The following is a 12,787-nucleotide window of genomic DNA, read 5'->3' as shown; positions in this document are numbered from 1 at the left end:
CAGATTCAGTTTTATTACATTTAAACTTTGCACTTTCTATTTTGTATTTTATTTTGTATACAGCAATAATTTAGAATTCTGACTTTACATATTCTGATTAGGCTTTCACAGTTTCTGTGTAACAAATTAGGATCATACTTAGTATATTTATGTGTATCTTTTACAAATTACATTGCACTTTGTATTTATTCTTTTATAATAATACTGAAAAACTGTCAGCTTTTGTTTCCCAGAAAGCTTTATTACTTTCTTTGGGCCTTATAAGCAACAATTCTCTAGTTTGGAGAGAACTTATAGTGCAGACTTCACAGTGTCTGAACTCACTGAATTCTATAAGAAAAAGGATGGGACCTGAAAGTCCCAAAGAGATGAGAGAAGCCTTCCATAGAATGTAATGAGGCTCTCTGGGATACAGAATTTCACAGGGGAGTAGAAGGTAACTGGAAAACACCTGGGACTGATATAAAGAAACAGTTTGCATAAATTACAAATTAAATTAACATGTTTTTCACCACAGTTTAACTTGGTTTTGCCTATAGTTTAATATATAATACTTTTATGTCAGTTAAAAAGGTGTTTTGTGAATTTTGAGCAAATTTCACGAGCATAGGGATGGCGAGAAAAATCAGTGCGATATGTGAGAGAGCTGTTTATTTTACAATTCTATTTTACAAAAGAGAAAATACCAAGTACACAGAAATATACAAAGTATGATCCTAATTTGTTAAAGTAACATAGAAACTTTGAAAACATAATCGGAATTTGTAAAATCACTGCTGGGTCTAAATCTAAATGTATTAAAATATAAAACAGAAAGTGCAAATCTTGAATGTAATACTGAAAGGGCCTAATTTGTAATGTATAATAATATAAAATACAATGCACACAAAATAAGTGTAACAAAACTCATATCATGCAGGGCTATATTGCACTGAACTTGTCTCTCCATCAGATGTAGAAATGAGAGAGATGTCGCTGGAGAGTTCCACCCCAACATTAAAACCCACCACCCACACGACCAACCCTACTCTAAAACCCACCCAATCCCCCCTTAAAAAAACCTTACACTAACCCCTTGAAGATCACCTTACCGGAAGACGTCTTTACCCAACCAGGCCGAAGTCCTCAACGAAGTCTGGATGAAGACTTCTGCCCGTCTGGATGACCACTTCGCCTGGCTTGGATGAAGACTTCTCCCGGCTTCGTTGAGGACTTCGGCCCAGTTGGATGAAGACGTCTCCCGGGTGATCTTCAAGGGGTTAGTGTTATTTTTTTTTAAGGGGGGATTGGGTGGGTTTTAGAGTAGGGATGGTTGTGTGGGTGGTGGGTTTTAATGTTAGGGGGATTTGTATTTCTTTTTACAGGTAAAAGAGCTGATTACTTTGGGGCAATGCCCCGCAAAAGGCCCTTTTAAGGACTATTTGTAATTTAGTGTAGGGTAGGGCTTTTTTTTATTTTTGGGGGGGCTTTTTTATTTTGTTAGGGGGATTAGATTAGGTGTAATTAGTTTAAAAATCTTGTAATTTGTTTATTATTTTCTGTAATTTAGTGTTTGTTTCTTTTTGTACTTTAGATAATTTTATTTATTTGTATTTAATTTTATTTAATCTAGGGAATTAATTTAATTATAGTGTAGTGTTAGGTGTAATTATAACTTAGGTTAGGTTTTATTTCACAGGTACTTTTGTATTTATTTTAACTAGGTAGTTTATTAAATAGTTAATAACTATTTAGTAACTATTCTACCTAGTTAAAATAAATACAAACTTGCCTGTAAAATAAAAATAAACCCTAAACTAGCTACAATGTAACTATTAGTTATATTGTAGCTATCTTAGGGTTTATTTTATAGGTAAGTATTTAGTTTTAAATAGGAATAATTTAGTTAATGATAGTTATATTTATTTAGATTTCTTTTAATTATATTTAAGTTAGGGGGTGATAGGGTTAGACTTAGATTTAGGGGTTAATATGTTTATTATAGTTGTGGTGATGTTGGTGCGGCAGATTAGGGGTTAATAAATGTTGGTAGGTGTCGGCGATGTTAGGGATGGCAGATTAGGAGTTAATAATATTTAACTAATGTTTGTGAGGCAGGAGTGTGGCGGTTTAGGGGTTAATCTGTTTATTATAGTGGCGCCTGTGCCTGGAGCGCCAGATTAGGGGTTAATAATATAATGTAGGTATCGGCGGTGTCGGGGGCGGCAGATTAGGGTTTAATAAGTGTAAGATTAGGGGTGTTTAGACTCGGGGTTCATGTTAGGGTGTTAAGTGTAGACATAAATTTTATTCCCCCATAGGAATCAATGGGGCTGCGTTAAGAGCTAAACGCTGCTTTTTTGCAGGTGCTCTCCCCCATTGATTCCTATGGGGAAATTGTGCACGAGCACATTCAGCCAGCTCACCACTAACGTAAGCAGCGCTGGTATTGAGGTGAGATGTGGAGCAAAATTTTGCTCTACGCTCACTTTTTTGCGACTAACGCCGGGTTTGTAAAAACCCGTAATACCAGCGCTGTCTGTAAGTGAGCGGTGAGCATAAACTGCTCGTTAGCACCGCACAGCCTCTAACGCAAAACTCATAATCTAGCCGTATGTTATTACGTTTTTCATAAGTAATTTCTCTTAAAGGGACAGTCTACTTGAAAATGTTTATTCTTTAAAAAGATAGATATTCCCATTATCACCCATTCCCCAGTGTACTATAACTAACACTATTATATTAATATACTTTTTATCTTCATGATTACCTTTTACTTAAGCCTCTGCAGACAGCCCCTTTATCTCAGTGATTTTTACAAACTTGAATTTTAGCCAAGTAGAGCTGTTTTGTGCATAACTCTGCGGGAGTGAGCACAATGTTACCTATATGGCAAAAATGAACTAGCACTGTCTGGCTCTGAAAAGCTAATAAAATGCACTGAGACAAGAGGCAGGGGCTAAGAAACAGACAGAGATTTAGAGGTCATAAAGGATATTAATATCACAATGTTAGTTGTGCAAAGCTGGGGAATGGGTAGTAAAGGCATTATCTATCTTTTTAAACAATAAAAAATAAAACAAAACAAAATCAAGTAGATTGTCCCTTTCTTGAATTTTTCTCTAAAATGTTTAGAACTGCATTATTTAGTTGTGGTTAAATAATCATGTTTATGTTTGGGTTTTATCTTCTTCTAATTATGTATTAATTCAAATTTGTTAGTCACTCTGACTACTTTGAGATGTTACTAATTAAACAGAATACTATAGTGAGGTACGGCTTCAAAGATTCGTTTTTTCATTCAAAATTATAGGGGCCAAATTTTCAAGCTCCGAATGAAGGCTCACGCGGAAACAGAAGTTATGAAGCATCGGTCTAAAGACCGCTGCTCCATAACTTGTCCGCCTGCTCTGAGGCCGCGGACATCAATCCGCCCGATCCTATACGATCGTGCTGATTGACACACCCTGCTAGCGGCCAATTGCCCGCGAATCTGCAGGGTGCAGTATTGCACAAACAGTTCACAAGAACTGCTTGTGCAATGATAAATGCCGACAGAGTATGCTGTCTGCATTTATCGATGTGCGGTGGACATGATACTCTACATTGTATCATGTCCGCTCGCACATTAATAAATTGGCCCCATAGTGGCTGTCCAACACCTTTCTACCAGAGTATTGCAGTTTATTCAATTTTCTGTGTTACAAACCTTCAATCTAATACGGGCCTGTAGCTTTTTATGGTTGCAAAAGCCTTTATTCATACGTATGCAACAATACTGGAGCAGGGGAAGCGGATAAACAGGGAAAGGTAAAATATGACCAGTAAGCAACTAATTATTAGCTGTTTAGAACTGGCACAATATCTATATCACAGCCAGGCATGTATCTGAGGGAAACAATTTTATTGCTGATAGAGCGAATTATGCAGCTCTTTAGGAGATTGTTGGCCCCTATAACATATGAGTCATGCAGAAAGATGTTGTCAAGGTGCACACAATTAATTAAGCACTAGAAATGCTAAATATAATCTCACATATAAACCAATGCTAGATCTGCATCTCATTGTTGGAATTTTCCTCTGGTGTTCCCATAATATACGTGGGGCAAAATCTTAAATCTAGAACAACTAAAATGATAAAATCAATAAGCAGATGTTTGTGTAATTTATAATAATATAATATTATTTTATATTTAATGGGACAGTGTACTATAAAATTGGTTCCTCTTAATGTGTTTACAATGACTTGTTTATACCAGCTGGAGAGTTTAAAATGTATGCTAAATTGCTCATTTAGGTATTTGTTTGTATATGAAATAGCTGTCTCTGCTAATTGAAACCACAACCCGATAAAATGGGCTGAGCTTGTAGGGGAACACAGGGATACAACAGGCAAAATCAAGGTAAAGGAGATATTTGTAAAGAACTTAACACACTCCTGCAAAATGGATCAGTTGGTTCGAAAACATTAAAGGACAGAAGAAAATCACAGTCCTCCGTCCCTTTAATATTATATTTTCATCTAATGTACCTGACACTAATACAGCACCCATCCCCCATAAAACTGTGCCTATATACTAAACTCAATACAAATTATCTGTATTAACCAATTGTAACTAATAGATTACATATTAGACCTTGACAAACACAACAACATTTAACGTCACATTTCTTGCCATACACAATTTAACATGGATTTTCAATAACAACACACTCAAAGGGAGGCCTTCCAATTAGTTGATGGTAGCTTTGCTAATGAAAAGATCTATGTGAAAGTAAAAGTATTTCCTATCTCCATAGGGATATTGATCAGTTGCTGTCATACCTGATATCTGTGAGCTACAATATAGCCCTTTCCATTAAAACAATTTATCATATTCCATTAACCCTTTAACACTCATAAACATTTTTTTATTAATATTTATATAAATATTTTTTTATCAGATAGTGTATACATGAGTGTAACACTTTATTTTAAAGCATGATGAAACAGCTTTTGTTAAGCTGAGAAATGCATTGCTTATTTTATTATTTTAATAAAAGTAAGTTTTTAATATTACTACCTGCTATACACCATTTATTGTTATCTCTGTATCCTGAATTGGAGAGAAATCCTTTGGAAGAATTGTATTCCTGTCATGGGTGAAACACAAGAGGCCAGTCTGCTGGGTGACTGAGAGGTTCCAGCCTTCTACATTTGCACCATTTAAGGGTGCTTTTATAGACGTGAGTGCAATTTGACTGTATGTACTCCTTTCACTTTATTACTGGCAATACCACGTGGCGCTTCTGTTTATGCTTATTGTGTTTGGTGCACTTTTTTAAACTCTTACTCAGTTACTCTTTACACTAGGGGGCCGATTTATCATGTGTCTGGCGGACATGATCCGCCAGACATCGATAAATGCCAACAACATACGTTGTCGGCATTTATCATTGCACAAGCATTCCTTGTGAAATGCTTGTGCAATGCCGCCCCCTGCAGATTCGCAGCCAATCGGCCGCTAGCAGGGGGTGTCAATCAACCCTATAGTATGTGATTGGGCGAATTGCTGTCCGCTGCCTCAGACGTAGCAGATGAGGTAAGAAGCAGCGGTCTTAAGACCACTGCTTCTTAACTTCTGTTTACAGCGAGCCTGAACGCTCGCACGGAAACAGAGGCATTGGGGCCGATATGGGGCTTGGTAAATCGGCCCCTTGGTCTCCACGCTAACCTGACGTGTGCAAATTTAGTTTGTGCTTGAGTGAATGTGTTTACTTTAGACTTGTAATACGTGCTCAGATTTGCGTGGGCGCAATATTGGTCATCGCATTGCGCACTAACAATAGTGTGCCACTTGTAATGTAGCCCTAAATGTTTTAAATTATTACTTTAAATGAAAACATCAATCAAGTAACACAAATAGTAAAAACATTTTACCAATAACACAAATAAGTATTAATATCCAGGTAACAATTTACGAACCCACTCGCTGTTGCAAAGTGGCAATCATATAAACCTTGAATAAATTAAGTTTATAGATATGTTTCAGTGAAATTGTATATGTCTAATTTTTGTATGTATGTATATATATATATATATATATATATATACATACAAAGTGCACTCCAGATCCTCCTAGTACAGCTGCTTCGGGTGCTAACAAAAACACGATATATCCAATAACAGAAAGCACTCCAGAAGTCTTGTTAATATATCACCTTTAATCGTGAACGTTTTCGGGCTACAAACAGCCCGTCCTCAAACTTACAAGGTTAGTAAAACACTTACCACCCCACTGTGTTATAGACCGCCACCAAGACAAGTGCGCCACGCTCTCCGCGGTGGATGCGCCGCCCCTAGCGAGTGACGTCATCGCCCGCGGCAACGTGCAAAGAACTAAAAAACAAACGGGCAAAAGACAACAGTAAATATATGCGGGCATAAAAGCAAAAAATTGCTGGGCACTGTAGTAATACAATAATAGATACACAGGTAGAGAAAACAGGTAGAGAAAACACAAATATCCTTAAGACAAAAGAAATGGTTGTCATGGTAACCAATAAACAATAAGAAAACATACAGCGTCCCAGGAAAATATGTGACTAAAGGGCTCCACAAAACAAACAGGATAACCAATCTGGTAAACAATACTTATATGTTAAACATTATTGTGTGGAGTGGAGTCACATAGCCAGACATATGGGGAAAAGGGAGATCATATTACTTATGAATAAATCATGGCTCTCATTAACTAACAGCAATGACAAATGATCCTGGACTCCCCATGGCTCCGTAATGCAGATCTAGAAGCGGGTCATAGAAACACCTGCCAATCAAGCTGTGTATTCAGACCATAAGGAACTAGTGTGTTTAGTTCGAAAGTCCATTTCGCTTCTCTTTGTAGCAGTAATCGGTTTCTGTCGCCCCCTCTGGATAGTGGAGGTACATGGTCTATGATCGTATATTTCAGATCCATGATGCTGTGATGATGTTCCAGAAAATGTCTGGCCACTGGTTGCTCAGATACACCTTTGTTAAGTGCCAGCTTGATTGCAGATCTGTGGTTTGCCATCCGTGTGCGTAAGTCATCACTAGTTTTTCCCACATAATAAAGCCCACAAATACAGTGCAAAAGGTACACTATATAAGTGGTAGTGCATGTCAATCGAAATTTATGTTTATAAATTACGCACACGGATGGCAAACCACAGATCTGCAATCAAGCTGGCACTTAACAAAGGTGTATCTGAGCAACCAGTGGCCAGACATTTTCTGGAACATCATCACAGCATCATGGATCTGAAATATACGATCATAGACCATGTACCTCCACTATCCAGAGGGGGCGACAGAAACCGATTACTGCTACAAAGAGAAGCGAAATGGACTTTCGAACTAAACACACTAGTTCCTTATGGTCTGAATACACAGCTTGATTGGCAGGTGTTTCTATGACCCGCTTCTAGATCTGCATTACGGAGCCATGGGGAGTCCAGGATCATTTGTCATTGCTGTTAGTTAATGAGAGCCATGATTTATTCATAAGTAATATGATCTCCCTTTTCCCCATATGTCTGGCTATGTGACTCCACTCCACACAATAATGTTTAACATATAAGTATTGTTTACCAGATTGGTTATCCTGTTTGTTTTGTGGAGCCCTTTAGTCACATATTTTCCTGGGACGCTGTATGTTTTCTTATTGTTTATTGGTTACCATGACAACCATTTCTTTTGTCTTAAGGATATTTGTGTTTTCTCTACCTGTTTTCTCTACCTGTGTATCTATTATTGTATTACTACAGTGCCCAGCAATTTTTTGCTTTTATGCCCGCGTATATTTACTGTTGTCTTTTGCCCGTTTGTTTTTTAGTTCTTTGCACGTTGCCGCGGGCGATGACGTCACTCGCTAGGGGCGGCGCATCCACCGCGGAGAGCGTGGCGCACTTGTCTTGGTGGCGGTCTATAACACAGTGGGGTGGTAAGTGTTTTACTAACCTTGTAAGTTTGAGGACGGGCTGTTTGTAGCCCGAAAACGTTCACGATTAAAGGTGATATATTAACAAGACTTCTGGAGTGCTTTCTGTTATTGGATATATATATATATATATATATATATATATATATATATATTCAAAGGCACATTTGACGCATTATTCACTACTGAAGTAAGCTATCATCTTTAAGAAAAATACAAACAATGTTATTGGTTTATATGGGATGATTTCCAAGTCACTCTTATTTATGATTTACATAACAGAGAAGTTCCAAACTGTATATTCCTCTTCCATTTCCCATGTGATGTAAACTCTCCATTTACATTTTCTTTTGTTGCTTTATTTCTTGTACTGTCTTCTCAAGAGATGACCAGCACAGAAATAAAATGTTATGATCTTGTCTTTCCTGTCTGGATGCTGTTGATTTAAATGGCTGAGAAAATCTGGAAGCAATAGCAAATCGTGATGACGCATTCAATTTGGGGTCTGTACTGGAACAAGGGATCAAAACAAAATAATCAACTGAATACTCTGTGTCCTACACAATGCAGGATCTTTAGTTATGCTATAAAAGTTATACTGTTGTATACATCTTGTGAAAATGATTGCTGAAAGGACTAAGATAAGTTTATGTTCTGTAAAATAACATGTTTTTTTCTGGAGCATACTGAGTAGTTCCCATCACATCCGTTATGTCTGCTTCCTTTCTGTAATCCTCAGACTAAACATACGAAAGTTCTACTAAATTCAATTCACTGGAGAACAGCAAAGCAAGAATCCCAATTCCAAGGTTTTCCCCATGGGACAAACTGTGAACACACTCACAGGAAGGTGAAGAGGTTCACTTAACAGGAACTCAAGCCAGCAAGCTCATCATAATATAAAACACTAGATACTTTCAATGTGTTTAGAGATTTACTGCAGCTTGTATATCATACCTTACATTTGGAAGCTCTTAAATACTAAAATGAACTTGATTTTTACACACTGATTCTGGAAGATCAGCAAAACTGAAGGGATTAATAAATGGAAAACAAAGAAACAAAGGAGCATTTACAATACTGCATTGTTTGTGATGTCTGATTAAATATACACATGTTTTAATAAAAAGTAAATGTAATTTATGTGTGTGCGTATACCTGCAATTAATCTGCATTGCAAGAGACAAATTAAAATGACCATTGAATAAAACAGCACTGCAATTACTGCAGTATATATTTTTGTATTTATTTTACAAGCTGAAAAAGGCCTCTAATGCAACTAAATGTTACCCAGTCATTGCTTACTGCAGGAACTTATTTACCTCTGGTCCTAAAATGACCATTATTAAAGGGACTAATATAAACATACTTAACTAGGTTTTCCAGAGATACAGCTCTTGAATTGCAAAACCCTAAAGGCATTGATACGTGAAGGATTCTCCAGCTTGGAGAGACATTGTAGTTCAGACTTCACAGGGGCTGAACTCACTGAATATTCAAAAGTAAAAGGGCAGAACTCTCCAGCACTGAAAGATCTCTCTCATTTCGGTATGTGAAGGAGAGACAAGCCCAATGCCAAATTAGATTAGAGGCATAGGCCCAGCAAGTCTGCCCGATATTTCCTAAAAGTAAAAACTTATTTAGTTCATAGGATAGCCTTATGCTTATCCCAGACATTAAAGGGAAAGTCAACACCAGAATTTTTGATGTTTAAAAAGATAGATAATGCCTTTATTACCCATTCCCTAGTTTTGCATAACCAACACAGTTATAATAATACATGTTTTACCTCTGTAATTACCTTGTATCTAAGCCTCTGCAGACTATCCCTTTATTTCATTTCATTTGACAGACTTGCATTTTAGCCAATCAGTGCTCACTCCTCGTTAAATTCACATGAGTGAGCTCAGTGTTATCTATGTGAAACACATGAACTAATGCCCTCTAGTGGTGAAAAACTGTCAAAATGCTATCAGATTTGAGGCGGCCTTCAAGATCTGAGTAATTAGCATATGAACCTCCTAGGTTTAACTTTCAACTTAGAATTCCAAGAGAAAAAAGCAAAATTGGTGATAAAGGTAAATTGGAAAGTTGTTTAAAATTACATGCCTTATTTGAATCATGAAAGTTTTTTTTGGACTTGACAGTTCCTTTATTTAATATCTTGGATAGCCTTATGCTTATCCCAGGAATTCTTAAAGTCCCCCACAGTGTTTGTCAGTACCACCTCTTGTGGAAGTTTATTCCATGAATCAATCACCCTTTCTGTAAAGAAGTGCTTCTGCAAATTACCCCTGAATCTACTACCCTTCAGCTTGAGATCATGACCCCTTGTTCTTGAATTTTTCTTTTTATGAAAAATACAAACAGTCCCAGATTTACTAAGCCCTTTAATATACTTAAATGTTGCTATATCATCTTTTTCCCTTCTCTCTAAGCTACACATATTTAGGTCATTGAGCCTCTCCTGGTATGTTTTATTTTTTAGACTATGTACCATTTTGGTAGCCCTCCTTTGCACAGATTCAGGTTTATTAATATCCTTCTGAAGATATGGCCTCCTGAACTGCACACAATATTTAAAATGAGGCCTACTAATGATCTGTAAAGTGGCATAAGAACCTTACTATTTCTGCTTCAAATGCCTCTACCAATACATGCAAGCATTCTACAAAGCTTACTACATTTTAATCTAAAATAATAATTCCCAAGTCCTGTTCCTTATTTGTAACAGTCAGTAAAGTGTCATTCAGTCTGTAATTAACGTGGATTTTTCTTCCCTAAATTCATAATTTTACACTTCGCAGTGTTAAACTTTAGATCCCAGTCATGTCCAATCCTGAGTTACACTTACACTTTATGCTTTGTATTTTATAGGGTTGCACCAATACCATTTTTTTAAGACCGAGTACAAGTACCGATACATTTTTAAAAATACTCGCCGATACCAATTACTGATACTTTTTTAATGTCATGTGACAGTGTCCCAAGCACAATGCAGACTAATGATTTAAGATAGCTTCTTTATAATTATGAAGAACTGTAACTCAAAAGATATTATGAAATAATAAGAGTTTTATTTGCTTGTTGTCACAAAGTTGTAAAAACTCGAAGAAATTTCACAGAACACGTTTATAAATAAAAATATTACATTAAAATATATTCATAATAACAACAATAAATAACAAATGTAATATCACAACCAACCAAAAGTGCAATGCAGTAAAAAATATATCAGTGCACTGTTTAAACATGGGGAACAACACTACAGGCTAGATTACATTTGACTGGTAAACTTTACCAATGCTCATTGCATGTGCAACTCCATTAAAGTCTATTGCGTTGGAAATGTGAACAGAGCATTGGTATAGCTTACATATCAAATTTAATCTAAATCTAGTCCTATTATTGTAAGATGTGTGTTCATAGGATTTAACTTAATTTTTTCTATGAACACTCTTCCTGCAATTATATAAGCTAAGGATGTTCCTCAGAGTACAGTATGTTTTGAGCATAATTGTGCAAGAGAAGAACTAGCAGTATAACAGGCAATCTAGCAATTATAATAATTTTTGAAAAGTTAGTAGCAAGTTCTTTTTAAGGAACAGAAGCATCTCTGTATGTTCAGCTAAACGTCTGTTTCTGCTATCAGTAATCTCGTTTAACGCTAAGCTGAACAGTCTCACTTTCAGCACTACTGCATGGGGCAGAAAAATAATTTTGGGCCATTTTAGCCAGAGCTGGAAAACTCAGTTAATTAACTACCCAGTACTTCAGGGGTTTGTCTGAACAAGGTACAGTGATCTCTCTTACAATAATACAATACAACAGCAATTTGTATTGGAAGAACAGAAGTGAACCATTTTTAGTTGAGTCTCCACTACAGCTTAAAATGAAATGGGAACATGCAGTTTGAAAAATCTCCACAAGATAGAGTATGGGTAGGAAGTGCAGGTATCGGTTTAAGTATCGGTGCATTTGCATGAGTACAAGTACTCATGCAAATACTTGGTATCGGCAACCCTAGTATTTTATATCACTTTACATTTTAGATTGGGCCATTTCAGTATTATTGCATTTAAGCTTTCCACTTTCTGTTTTATATTTTAATACATTTAGATTTAGCTCTAGCATCAATTTTACAAATTCTGATTATGTTTTTAAAGTTTATATGTTACTTTAACAAATTAGGATCATACTTTGTATATTTTTGTGTAGCTTTCACAACTTACATAGCACCTTGTATTTGCTGCAATGTAAACTAAAATGAAGTTTCAGAAAGTGGGATGGACAGGGCAGTTCTCTGTGCTGAACAGGTATTACACAGGGTATGTTTGAATCTCTCTCACCAGTCTTAAACAAGCTGGTGTCACTGATTTATCTTTCCATAATATAAATATTATGCTAAAATAAAGGCAAAAGCAAATTAAACTGTAGTAAAAAACATTTCAGTTTAATTTGTAATTATTTCAAACTGAGCCTTCATATCAGCCCCAGTTACCTTCTTTCTCCCATGTCAAATTTTGTATCCCAGAGCGGTTTATAATTTTCTATGGAAGACATCTCTCATCTCTCTGGGACTTCCAGGTTCCTCCCCTTTTCTTAAAAAAATCAGTGAGTTCAGCCCCTGTGAAACCTGCTCTATAATCTTTTTCCAAACTAGGGAATGTCTGATTATCTGGCCCATAGAAAGTATTGAAGCTCTCTAGGAGACTGACTGTTTTGTTTTTGTTTTTTCGTTTCAATTTAAATAGAATAAATGCAAAGTGCAATGTAATTTGTAAAAGATATACAAAGTAGGAAAATAATTTGTTAAAGTTACACAAAAACTTTGAAAGCATAATCAG

The sequence above is a fragment of the Bombina bombina genome, chromosome 2 (assembly GCF_027579735.1).
Source record: "Bombina bombina isolate aBomBom1 chromosome 2, aBomBom1.pri, whole genome shotgun sequence".
Classification (NCBI taxonomy): Eukaryota; Metazoa; Chordata; class Amphibia; order Anura; family Bombinatoridae; genus Bombina; species Bombina bombina.
This window is presented reverse-complemented; position numbering follows the sequence as displayed.